The sequence below is a fragment of the Nicotiana tabacum genome, chromosome 22, assembly GCF_000715075.1.
Source record: "Nicotiana tabacum cultivar K326 chromosome 22, ASM71507v2, whole genome shotgun sequence".
Taxonomy (NCBI): Eukaryota; Viridiplantae; Streptophyta; class Magnoliopsida; order Solanales; family Solanaceae; genus Nicotiana; species Nicotiana tabacum.
The window spans coordinates 72,709,182-72,722,650 of record NC_134101.1 but is presented as its reverse complement, the minus strand read 5'-3'; positions in this window follow the sequence as shown (position 1 = coordinate 72,722,650).

The window sequence follows — 13,469 nt, the reverse complement described above, 5'->3', positions numbered from 1 at the left end:
AGAGGGGCTTGATCCTAGGATCTTGTTCCCTAGGTTCAACTATAAATAGTGAGCTCTATTAACATTGTAAATGACACAAATTTTCTGACAAGCATACACTATATTCTATCAAAAGCTCAATAATATTTTACTTTCTTGCTTATTTATACTGCTCTCACTGTCCCCAGTAACTCTGTGCCCGGGATCAAGATATCTGTTGTTTCATTTCAATTTCAAGGCTAAGTCTTACATTTTTGTCTAATTCATCTATTATTTTAGGATCAAATTAATTCACTTATCTATAATCCGCTTATAAATTCAACTATACTGTTTTACGAGTAAACGGTTTGGCTCCCACCGTGGGGCTTAGACAACTGTGTAATTAAGTTGGTCCTTGCCTCTTTTACTAACGTGTTTGATTATTTGTTCTTAGCAAAAAATCATAGAAAATGACATATAATGGTGTTAACAACATGCACAACCTTGAGGCCTAAGGAAATCAGCCTCAGCATGAGGATTTAATCAGTGATATCCGCAGTGAGCGGAATGAGGCCACGCCGGTCCATGACAGACGGTACCCGCGACATTTTCGAGAGGCGACTCCTGACGATGCTGAAGAAGAGCACTTCGTCGAAGCAGTAAGGGTCTTGCAGGAGAACCAAGATGCCATTTTAGGCCATCTCACATGACAGGATAAGGTTATGATAGAGCTGAAACAGACATTATCGAGTGCTTCCAAATAACGCGAATGGATGAGGTCTAGTTCCTCCCGGTGTTCCCGCAAATCAAACAACACAAATGGTCGACAACAACGCCCCGAGGGGCGAGGTCGGCTTCGATGAGGCCGGGGGGAGCGGATCCGATCATAACAACGAGAGTGATCCCATCAAAATCAAACTCATGCGATTTATGAGGGAAGTGAACACCTGTATGGATCAGATTCCGGGCGCACCACCAATGCTGAAATGGCCGGACTCAAAAAAGTACACGCAATTGCCGTACAAATCAAGCATGACACCAGAATTGATCCCGAAACGGTTTAAAATGCCAGACGTGCCGAAATATGATGGGACTTCAGATCCTCAGGAGCATATCACCGCCTATACAACGACGGTGAAGGGGAACGATTTAGCTCCCCATAAGATTGAGTCAGTTTTGCTGAAGAAATTCAGGGAAACTCTTACGAAGGGAGCCCTGACATAGTATTCGCTTTTGCTCGAGCATTCCATAGACTCCTTTGAGATGCTCGCGGACTCTTTCGTCAAGGCCCATGCCGGGGCCAGAAAGGTACATGCCCGAAAGGCCGATATATTCAGGATTGCACAAGGAGAGTCCGAGTTGTTGCAAAAGTTTGTAACCAGGTTCCAGAAGGAAAGGATGTTGCCATCGGTCGTTCCAAACGAATGGGCGGCTGAAGCATTCACCAAAGGCCTGAATTCGAGAAGTTCCGATGCTTCCCCGAAGTTGAAATAAAGTTCGCTCGAGTTCCAGGCAATAATTTGGGCGAATATTCACAATTGGTACGAGTCAAATATAAGGATTGAGGATGATCAGCTTGGTTTTCCGGCGTCAGTTAAGGGTCGGGACCTGGAGAAGAATAAAGAGAAATCAAAAGACGATTTCGACACAGATCGACGGTCTTCGAGGAGTCAGTTTTTGACCTATGAATGTTCGAATGATGTGGCAGAGGTTTTCGATTAGCAGATAGGTTCGCTACCGATAGGAGAGTTGATCGCAACCGAATCAACAGGTCATTACAGAATAAGAAAATGTCAGGTTCTCGAGATTCTTCCTACCCCAAGCTTTTCGAATACAACTTTAACGTCAACGTAGTGGAGCTAGTGTCGGCTATGAGGAACATTAAAGAAGCACGGTTCCTGAAGCCAATGAGATCTGATCCTAGCCAGAGGGATCCTAATTTGTGGTGCAAATATCACGAGAAAAACGTTCATCGGACTGGGGACTACCGGCATCTGTATGAGGAGGTGGCGACATTGCTGAAAAATGGCCATCTCAAGGAATTTTAAGTGACCGGGCTACAATTAACTATGGTTGCAATCGTGATAATGTTGAACCTTCAAAAGCAGGAGAAGATCTCCCGCGCCTAAATCAACATAATTTTCAGGGGGAACGAGATTAACGGGGTCACATTCTCAGTGGCAAAAAAGATGAAGGTGTCGGTAACCTACATCAAGAGACTCTGAGAAGTCACTGAAGACGACATTACTTTCACGGAGGAAGATGTAGATGGATTGCTGCTACCGCACAACGATGCATTAGTAATCTCTCTTTAAACGTCTTAGATTTTAAAATTAAGTGTGTTCTGGTGGATCCAGGAAGCTCGGCCAATATTATACAATGAAGGGTATTGGAGCAACCCTAGCTCACCAAAAGCATCTTTCTGTCCACAAAACTCCTCGCCGGGTTCAACCTAGCAGGCATGACAACCCGAGGAGAGATCCTGCTTCCCATGAATGCTGAAGGGGTGATGAAGATGGCCCTTTTCGAGGTGGTGGATGGCGATATTAGGCTACAATATTATCCTGGGTAGACCGTGGTTGCACGAGATGAAGGCTGTGCCATCGACATATCACCAGCTGCTGAAATTCCCAACTCCTGAGGGAATTAAACAAATAAGAGGTGACCAACCGACAACAAGGGAGATGAATGCAATCTCAGTCTCCAGTAGCAAAGGGAAGGAGCATGCGACATAGCAATTACAAGAGTCGGTGCCTGTTCCTGAGTCAAGCGAAGTCAATTAGGGGGAAGAGGCATCCGAATCCTATTAGGTGCCAAGGTATTTCCAGGTACCAGAAGAGACGGATGCAACAAAGTCCACAGCGGAAGAACTTGAGCAAGTCGCATTATTCAAAAAGTTCTTGGAGAGGAAATTTCACTTGGGGACAGGACCGCACCCCGAACTCAGGTCTGGATTTATTGAATTTCTTAAGTTTAATGTCGATTGTTTTGCGTGGTCGCATGCGGATATGACAGGTATCCCGTCGGTAGCCGTACATAAGCTAAGTTTGGATCCTAGCATTTCTCCAGTAAGACAGAAAAAATGTCATATTGCCGAGGCCAGAAATAAATTCGTCAAAGAAGAGGTAACTTACCTACTTGATATCGGTTCAATCCGAGAGGTAAAGTATCCTGACTGGCTAGCTAATGTAGTAGTAGTTCCAAAGAAGAATAATAAATTTTGCATGTGCGTAGACTATAAGGACTTAAATAAGCCGTGCCCGAAAGACTCGTTCCCACTGCCAAACATTGATCAAATGATTGATGCAATAGCCGGGCACGAGTTTATGAGTTTCCTCGATACTTAATTCGGGTACAACCAAATTAAGATGAACCCGGAGGATCAGAAAAAAACTTTGTTCATAATGAACTTCGGCATATATTGCTATAATGTGATGCCCTTTGGGCTAAAGGAAGCCGGAGCCACTTATCAACGGCTCATGAACAAAATGTTTGAAAAGAAAATAGGGAAAACCATGGAAGTTTACATAGACGATATGCTTGTTAAGTCTTTGAACGCAGGTGATCATCTTAAACACTTGCAAAAAACTTTTGACATCCTAAGGAAGCATAACATGAAGCTTAACCCCGAGAAGTGTGCGTTCGGGGTCAGCTTCGGCCAGTTCCTGAGATTCCTCGTGTCACAAAGGGGGATTGAGGTTAACCCCGATAAAATCAAAGTCATCGAAGATATCTCGGATCAGCTATCAAGCGTAAAATAGGTCCAAAGGCTAACAGGGATATTGGTCGCTTTGAGAAGATTCATTTCCCGGTCTTCAGAGAAATGCCATCATTTCTTGTTGCTGCTCAAAAAGAAGAACAACTTCGAATGGACGCCTGAGTATCAACAAGTTTGTGGGATTTGAAAAGGTATTTATCAAGTTCTCTGTTACTATCAAAACTGGAGGAAGGCAAAAAATTATTAATCTACTTAGCAGTCTCGGAGGTAGCAGTAAGTGCTGTTTTAGTCTGTGAGGACGAAGGTATGCAATCTCCTATTTATTATGTTAGCAGAATTTTAACGGGAGTAGAAACTCGCTACCCGCATCTGGAAAAATTGGCCTTAGCCCTCGTAGTCGCCGCTCGAAAGCTAAGGCCTTATTTCTAATGTCACCCGATAGCTGTGATGACTACCTCTCCCATGCGGAATATCCTTCATAAACCCGAACTTTCAGGTAGGCTAGCTAAGTGGGCCGTCGAAATGAGTGATTTTGACATAGAATATAAACCTATGACTGCGATTAAGTCACAAGTTTTGGCAGATTTCAGTCTGGGATTGTTACCTTTGGCAACCAAAGAAGCAGTGATGGTGTCAGAATCGACATCATGAGTTTGGACCCTATTCACGGACGGAGCTTCCAATGTAAAGGGGTCCGGGCTCGACATAGTACTAACCACGCCTTTGGGAGAAACCCTAAGGTAGGCCATAAGAATGGTTCCTCTGACTAACAATGAAGCGGAGCATGAAGCTTTGATTGCAGGGCTCGAATTTTCCCAGGGGCTGGACTCCGAGGTCATAGAAATCAAATGCGACTCCCAGTTGGTGGTAAATAAGGTCTACGAGATCTTCGAAGCCAAGGAGGAACACATGAAACAATACGTAGTGAAGGTTCGGGATCTGCTTGCTCGGTTTCGGGAGTGGTCAAGCAGACGGACTAGTTAATCTTGGCTCGTCTACGGAAATGAAAGGGTCAGACTCTAGTACGATCGTACAACTTATGCACTCGATTCTGGACACAGATAGCTATTATGAGGTAAACACGGCTAATTTGGTTTGGGACTGGAGGAATGAGATCATTGATTATCTCGAGCACGGAAAGTTGCCTGAAGATCCCAAGGCATCTCGGGCGCTACGCACTAAGGCAGCACAATATAGTTTCAAAAGAGGTCAACTGTAAAAAAAATCTTTCCAAGGCCACGCTGTCCCGATATTTGGGAGCCTACGAAGCTAATTATGTTATGCGAGAAGTCCACGAAGGGATCTGGGGGAATCACTCGGGCGTAGATTCCTTAGTACTAAAATTAATAAGGGCATGATACTATTGGCCCCGGATGAAACAAGACGTCAAAGCTTATGTTCAAAAATGTGATAAATGTCAATGCTACACACCGTTGGTATATCAACCGACAGAGCCATTGCACTCCGTTTTGTCACCATGGCCGTTCATAAAGTGGGGGATGGATATCATCGAACCACTACCACCGACCCCTGGTAAGGTAATATTTCTTTTGATTTTGACTGACTATTTTTCTAAGTGGGTTAAAGCAGGTCCGTATCAGAAGATCGGTGAACGTGAAGTGATAGATTTCTTGTGGGAAAACATAATTTGCAAATTTGGGATGCCAAAAGAGATAGCCTGTGACAACATGCCACAATTTATTGGCGCAAAGGTCACAAAGTTCCTTAAAGACTTGAAAATCAAAAGGATCACTTCTTCACCCTATCATCCGAGCGCAAACGGCCAAGCAGAATCAACAAACAAAGTGATTATACAAAACCTCAAAAAGAGATTAGAAGCAGCTAAAGGCAAATGGTCCGAAGAATTGCCAGGTGTATTATGGGCGTACCGAACAACGTCCAAATCGAGCACATGAGAGATTCCTTTCTCCCTCGTGAACGGAGCAGAAGCCCTGATCCCGGTAGAAGTAGGGGAGCCTACCTTGAGATATTTCCGGGAGAATGAAGAAACAAACAATGAAATAATGTTGGTCAATTTGGAGCTGCTCGACGGACACAGGGACTTGGCGTATATAAGGATGGAAGCCCAAAAGTAGATAATAGAAAGATATTACAATGGAAGAGCCAACCTCCGTTATTTCAAAGTGGGAGATTTGGGTTTAAGGAAAGTGAGACAGAAAACCCGGGAGCTCAATACAGGGAAGTTAGGTCCAATATGGGAAGGCCCCTACTGGGTTTCAGCTGTCACCGGGAAAGGATCATAGAGTTAGAGAATCAAGATGGAGAAAAGTTTCCAAGCAACTGGAACGTGGCTCACCTCAAGAGATACTATTGCTGATGAACATCACCTATACTGAAAGTTTGTGCTATACTCTTTTTCCCTTTGTCCGATTTTTGTCCCAATTGGATTTTTTCTGGCAATGTTTTTAATGAGACAGAAACGGAAAGCATACTACGGTAGAAGTTTCAACAACAGCAATAAGACCTTTTTAATGACAAGGCACACAAGCGAAGAACCACTACAGAGCAGTTAGATAGTCTTTTGCTCGATAGCAAAGTTCCTACCTGGAAGTTAAGTTTTGTTGTCAAACAGAGATTACCCGATCATTCACAAGTGCAAGACACTGGGGGATTGTTAGATAATCTTTGGCTCGATAGCATAAATTCCTAAGGGGAAGTGAATTTTGTTACCGAACTGAAGATTATATAGAAATTCACTAGTGGAATCCTCGAAGGTGCAAAACTTCCAGTGTTCAAATTTGCATTCTTCGCATTCAAACACTGGGGGGAGGGGGGATGATATGAGTATATGGTAACAACAATTGTCACTTCGACCGGAATACGAAGCCCGGAAGCATAGTCGTATCATCGGGGTCGGGGACTGCATGGACAACCCCGTAGAAATAAGTTGTACAAGTTAGCCACAAGAAATGGCAATTTCATTTTAGCACAACGAATGCTTATGTACTTTTGAAAATGGAAGGAATAAACTAATCCTTTTATTTCTATCTTGTTTCTTGTCTGAATAATGAATTGATTTTATCATTTAAAAGTTAAACAAGTAATTCAAATGCTAGTGCCGTAATGAATATGAGACGTCCTCTTCAAGAGCACCGTAAACATAAGAGGGTCCTCTCTTATGAAAACCCTCACGTTAAAGGGTTGATTTCGGAAGAACTTATGCCCAGAATCCAAATTCTTTCGGGGGAAAATACACCCGAAGCCTTTCATGATTAGACACAAACAATAAAACTTGTGCAAACACTTAAACAAAAAAAGACGCAAAAGCAAACTTGCGCGAAAGATTAAACAAAAGTACGTAGAAAGAGAAACTTATACAATACTTGAACGAAAAAGTGTTTTTATTTACAATAAATGTTCCAAATGGAACAAGTACAAAAGTTTGAAAAGAAATCAAAAACTAAGTTGCTGCATCTCTGGAACCCGGAGGAAGAGAAGCATTTGCGCCCCTAGGAGAAGTGGGTAGATCCGCCGCCGGTTCGATATCTTGGCCTTCGTCATTTTGTCCTTCAGCATCATCGCCTTCCGGTTCCTCTCTAGTTCTCGAGAACTCATAACCGGAACCAGAAGAATCAGTAGCATCAAGCCTAGCCGGAAGATCCCTTTTAGCAGCTAACTCCAGCTCACGGGCTTTAGCGATTTCGGCACCAAAATCAATGACACCCGTTTTAGCCTCTTCCAAGTTTTTTCTCCTCATGTTGTATATAGCATATGTTTTTTCAACAATGAATGAAGCCGCTCGGAGGTTGAGTTCTTCTTTAAGCTGGTCAACCTCGGTAGAAAGATTTTCCCGTGCGGATCTAACGGACCGGAGGCTGACATCGAGATCACGGATAATAGAGCTGAAAAGTCAATTATGCGCAATGGTCTTTTTATGCTTCTCCTCCAACTGGGCATACTTTACCCCGGTAGTAGCAAGCTCTTCAGTTTTGCAGTTCAAAGCCATCTCCAAATTATTCAATCTTTCAACGGAGGCAGCCTCGTGATAAGATGCAACAAGAACAAAATTATGGACTTCAACCCATTTGGCCCTAACTTCTTTAAATTGAACCCTCAACGGGGCGACCTCTTGGCTGAGGGTCTCTAATTCTTGCTCGCTTTACTACAACCGAGCCTCCAACATAATGGCCTCAACAGCTCTAGCTTCCAATTTTGAGAGGCGAGCAGTAGCTTGGTTCCGCTCGACCAAAAGTTGATCCCGCTCGAAGGTAAGTTCCTCCTTATCCCGAATCATTTAGAGGCCCTCGAAAGCAAGAAAGTTGGCCTGCAAAACGAAAAGTGCAAATTCAAAATCCTACTATATCAAAGATAGAAGAGATAACGAAAAAAACGAAGAATATACCACTAATGCGTTGTGCATAGCATTGTTTAACAAACACTCTCCCGAGAGAGCTTGTATTTTTTCTCTATCTTTTTTCTGAAGCCAAAGGCTTTAGATAGTTTGCAAGTTCCACCAGCCGGGACAGCAGGTGGCATCCGGTAAAGACCGAAAGAGTAACACTCCTCCTCCTTTGCGTATATTCTGAGAGGGCAACATAATTTTGCCCCAAGCTCCCATGAACTGGAGACTGGGGGAGAGGGACATCCTCTTCTCGGCCAGTTGCGGCCGGTGAAAATAATGTAGCAGTTATTGGTGGCGAAGGAAGAATTGGTAAAGAAGGAGATGAAGCTAATGGTGAAGAAGGAGATGAAGCTAGTGGCTGTGACAAGCGCAGTGCTGGTTATTGGTTGCTATTCAACCGAAGATGGCAGGGACTCGGTACCGAGTCTCACGGTACCGGGCATGACGACTGGGATCCAGAAGCGGGAGTTGGTATTTTTCACAATAGAGCTAGGGTTAGCTCTTCTCCCATCTCCTGGCACAGACGGTGAAGACAAGCGACTGTCCTCCCCATAGAAGGACTTACTTTTGCCAAGCACACCTGGTAGCGGATGTAGAACTCTACGATGACGGAGTCAAGCTCTCCACTCAAAGAGAACGGTCCCAAAGTGAAGGGATACGTGTAAAAATATGTAAAACCCTTCTTGGGTAAGGTTATCTGCTCCGCCAGGTCAGGAGCGATGATATTTAAGTCCTGGAAATGGCAGTCTTCCTTCACAACAGGAATACTGGAAGGACGAATGGAATAAGTATATACGCTAATGGCCCACGTACGAGGGTGAGCGGAAGGATACTTCTCTTCAAAGTCTTTGGTAGTGACAAGACTCTTTGGGTTGATGGAGCTCACCATAGGAGGAGCAATATCATCACCCTTGCCTTTGTTCTTTGAAGAACTAGGGTTTCTGAAAGAAGAGGCCATTTTTATTAGAAATGAGGGAAGGTTTTTCTCTCAAGAAGAAGGTTAAAGAAAGGTTGAATACAAAGTACGAGTTGAGTAAAGAGAGTTTGAGAAAGTATAGAGAATTATGAAGTATAAATGAAGAAGTTTGATGCATATAAGTAAAGGTATATGCGGCTAAAATCGTGGCCATAATTACCTCGATAACCGATAAAAGTGATGCTAAATCATGGGATGACGCGTGTTCGGGGCATTAAATACGGAGAGACATGCGTCTAATCAACGGTCAAAAACTTTTCAGAGGGGGTTAGAGAGTTTTCCGCCAAAAAAGTACTTCTACCAACTTCCCGGTGACACAATGTTATGCCACCGGAAAGTAGGATAACTATCTATATAGGGTAAAATATGTTTATATTAAATGATCGCATGAGAAAGTGACACGTGGAGCCGAAGACAAAATATAGCTGAATCCGGAGGCAACGATATCGTCTGTTACCGGAGAGAATGATAATCATAAAGATGAAATAAATGCCTGCCACCCGGTAGCATTTAATGAGGAATATTCTACAGCATTAAGTATGCGGGCCCGTTATAAGGAATATGACATTCACTACGTGCCGTTACACATTCTTCAATGTCCCTCATAATTATCATTAAAGAGGGGCTTGATATTAGGACCTTATTCCCTAGGTGTAACTATAAATAGTGAACTTTATTATTATTGTAAAGGACACGAATTTTCTGACAAGCATGTATTATATTCTAAAAAAACTCAATAATATTTTACTTTCTTGCTTATTTATACTGCTCTCACTGCCCCCCGGTAACTCTGCGCTCGGATCAAGATATCTGCTATTTCATTTTAATTTCAAGGCTAAGTCTTACATTTTTGTCTAATTCATCTATTATTTTAGGATCAAATTAATTCACTTGTCTATAAACTATGTATAAATTCAATTGTACCATTTTACGGGTAAATAATATCCCTAGCGACACGTGAAATTCACCAAATAAAACTTATTTTAATTGAATTGGGAAACACTTGTGATGCCAAGTATATTGTACTTAAGCAATACTTTATTTAATTTGTAACCTTCGTAGTAAAATAATGTTCACCAAAGCATGGCCACATTGAACATTGTAAGACAATTCCATCGTAGATAAAATCTTATGCCAAAGCCACGTGACACTCATGCATGAAGCCTTTCCTTCTACCAGTTTAACTTGAATTCAAACACGTCTCAAAAGTTAGCTTCTAATGAATTTTTACAATTTAAAACTTTCAAGTCAAACAAAAATTTCCTTTCTTACTTTAAGGATTTTTTTCCACGGGGGAAGTTCTACCGCTTTAAACAATCTATATCAGGGACCTTTGTAGCCTTTACCTTGACATGTGAGAGCCGTGAAATTAGGGTTCCTTTAGAATTTGGATGTTGAAACCGCTGCTTGTACATCTGCAATGTAGAACATCTACTTCAAGATTCCGTCTTTTGCTATTGCAGGCTTTAATTTCTTTGCTACTTTATTACACACTGCTCTTTAAGGACGATGCAACTGCGTATCAATTGCTTATTGCGTTCTCACAATGCAACTTCGGTCTTTTCAATTGATGCTTTTACTTCTTTCTTCGCTTATTTTTTCCTCAAAAAAATTCAGTATTGTCTTTTTTTAATTACAGTACCAGTCAGCCAACTTTGCATGCCTGCAAAAATAATTCATATCTTGTTGCAGGAGACTTCAATTCATGAGCCGCTTGTTTCTATCGAAACTTAGATTCATAGGAGCGCAACATCTAAAAATCAAAGCGAAATAACTTCTGTATTAGCTGGAATTAATTTTTGAAGTTGATCTATACGTCTGGCACGCGCTGATCTTACAACTTTGTACACTCTCGACGAAAGATTTATATCTCGAGATAGGAGAGTCAAAATCACAAACCATTTACACTGTTAGAAAGAATACTCTGAGATATGCAACATATACAAATATCAAAGCTCCATCATTTTAATCCCATCACAATAATTTTTGAATCGAGACCTAAAATCGGAAGGATTATTCGGGCAGAATATACTTCTCCCTTTTTTACAGGTTTGGCGAAGATATACATGGCGAGTTATCCAATCCACATCAAGCGAAGAAGTGGATGATCAACACTCTCTTTTGTAGGTGAAGAGGTGCATGGAACATACGATCCATCAATATTGGCGGAGAAGTGCATGCCACAATGTTCACCATCCTTATTGAAGCATCATGTCATTAACGCCGGTACTTACTGCTGAGTTAAACCTCCATGCCGTTGGCACCACTCAAGTAAATAGAACTAAAACCTTCGTGCCGGTGTCACCAGGGCTCTAAAATCTTCTCTCTTTTGCTGATTTTTGAGAAAGTATTAGCGGTCTTGATATCCCTAAGAAGATTCACTAGAGATCCATATGATTGGAAACCAACCACTCGTCTATTTATTGCGGCTTGGAGAGAGAATCTCGTGGCGTATCCCAACCTTTTCATCTTGGAGAAGGGGACATTTAGAGCGACTCCTTTTCACCCTTGGCGAGAAAGCATGTGACGCATCCTATCCTTGCGGCTTGGCGAGGAAGAGGCTTAGAGTTGGAGTGACCATATTCTATCCTTGGCAAGTGAGCACGTGGCGTATCTAATCCTTGTGTCTTGTCGAGGAAGAGGCTTAGAGTTGGAGTGACTACATTTTATCATTGGCAAGTGAGCACGTGGCGCATCTCATCCTTGCGGCTTGTCGATAAAGAGACTTGGAGTTGGAGTGACTATGTTCTATCCTTGGCAAGTGAGCACGTGGTGCATCTCATCCTTGCGGTTTGTCAAGGAAGAGGCTTGTTGTTGGAGTAACAACGTTCCATCCTTGGCGCATGAGCATGTGGCGCATCTCATCTTTCAAGCTTGTAGCAGCGAATTATGTGGAGTGTCTCAACCTTCAATCTTTTGGCATGAAACCAAATCTTCCTTTAATTTGGCGTACGAGTACATAAAACATCCTTCTCACGACATGATATAGTGCTCCATATTTTGGATTATAGAGGAGCATCTCGTCCTTCAACCTTTGTTGGAAGAAGCAAGCACATGAAGCATATTTTATACAGCTGGATGAAACAAAACATGGTGCCTCATCCTTTATATAAGCTTTGATGTGGAGCAACTTCTTTTAAATTGGTGAAGAATTAAGTGAATGGCGCGTACATGGAGCCAACATTCTGGCTGTCGTGAAAAGGAATCAATTTTTACTATTTAACTGACCGAACTTAGAATAAACTCTAAGTTGCCTTCGTACCCAAGGATCAAGTCATTATATAGTTCAAAAAAAGTATAAGTTCTTTTTTTTATATGCAGTTTACACTCGTACAAACAAGGAGTGTTTCCAACATGTCGTTTAAGCTCATGCCCAAAGAGCATATCAATATGTAATTTAAGCTCTTGTGTCATGGAACATGCAGTTTAAGCCTGAGCGTTGAGAAGCGTAGCAACTTGCAGTTTAAGCTAGTGCATCAAGGAGCAGTTTTATAAAAAACTCCAATATTGTAGTTGTACTTCGCACTATTTGTGATGAAGCATTGTTTTACTTCGTCTTGGTATTAAATTTTATTATTCTTCGTGGTTGAAGATGATTTTCACTTGATCTTATGATAGGTTTTGCAAATTGATAATTTAAGCTCTTCCATACTTTTGACTTTTGCGAGCAACCAAAATCCAAAAGTCATCGCCCTTTGCTCTAGAATTGTCACTTCCCTCAAATTTGCCTTCAGAAGTCTCTTTCAAGGCATGCACTTCAATTGGCTCAAAGCTCCCAAACTAAGACATGATTGTTTTTTTTTTTTCTTTTTTGGTCTTTGGAGGCGGAATAAAGGGCCTAGTTTGTAGAGCTTCTAATGTTGAACCCTTTTATGGTCAAGTTTTACACTAACATGATTCATATCTACTGTGTCATTAGATGATGATTTCTCTATCTCTAACTAATATCATGATTTTCTCTTTTAAGGTGAAGCATTTATCTGTTGGCAACTGACAATGCAGTTGAATTTGCAATATTTAGGATCATCAACTATGTTAGCTTCTTTGGATCATTTTAACATAGGAAGCTCAATGGCCTCCTTGGCCAGCAACTCCTCAACAATTGCAGGGACCTCAAAGTCGAGGAAAGGATAAACCTTTGCGTCCAATTCCTTTAAGGTTGGATGAATCGTCTTTTCTTGTGGATGTTGACTTGCAATTTTTTGTTTCAACTTCTGCTTTGTGAACACTTTTGCAGAAGTTGCTCTCACCATCATGGCTTTTTAGTTTGATATCTTGGTGGTTGCTTAAATTCCTTCTCTTCCTTCTTTGGATCGAAGACAGACAAAGTCTTTCCATGGCTTGCAATGCTTAAGTCCATGTCATGTGCGCGTGTCACCAATTCTTCAAAAGTTCGTGGCTTTACATACAAATCTCGATAGCAGAAATTTCTGAGAGTCGATCTTTGCAGTCCA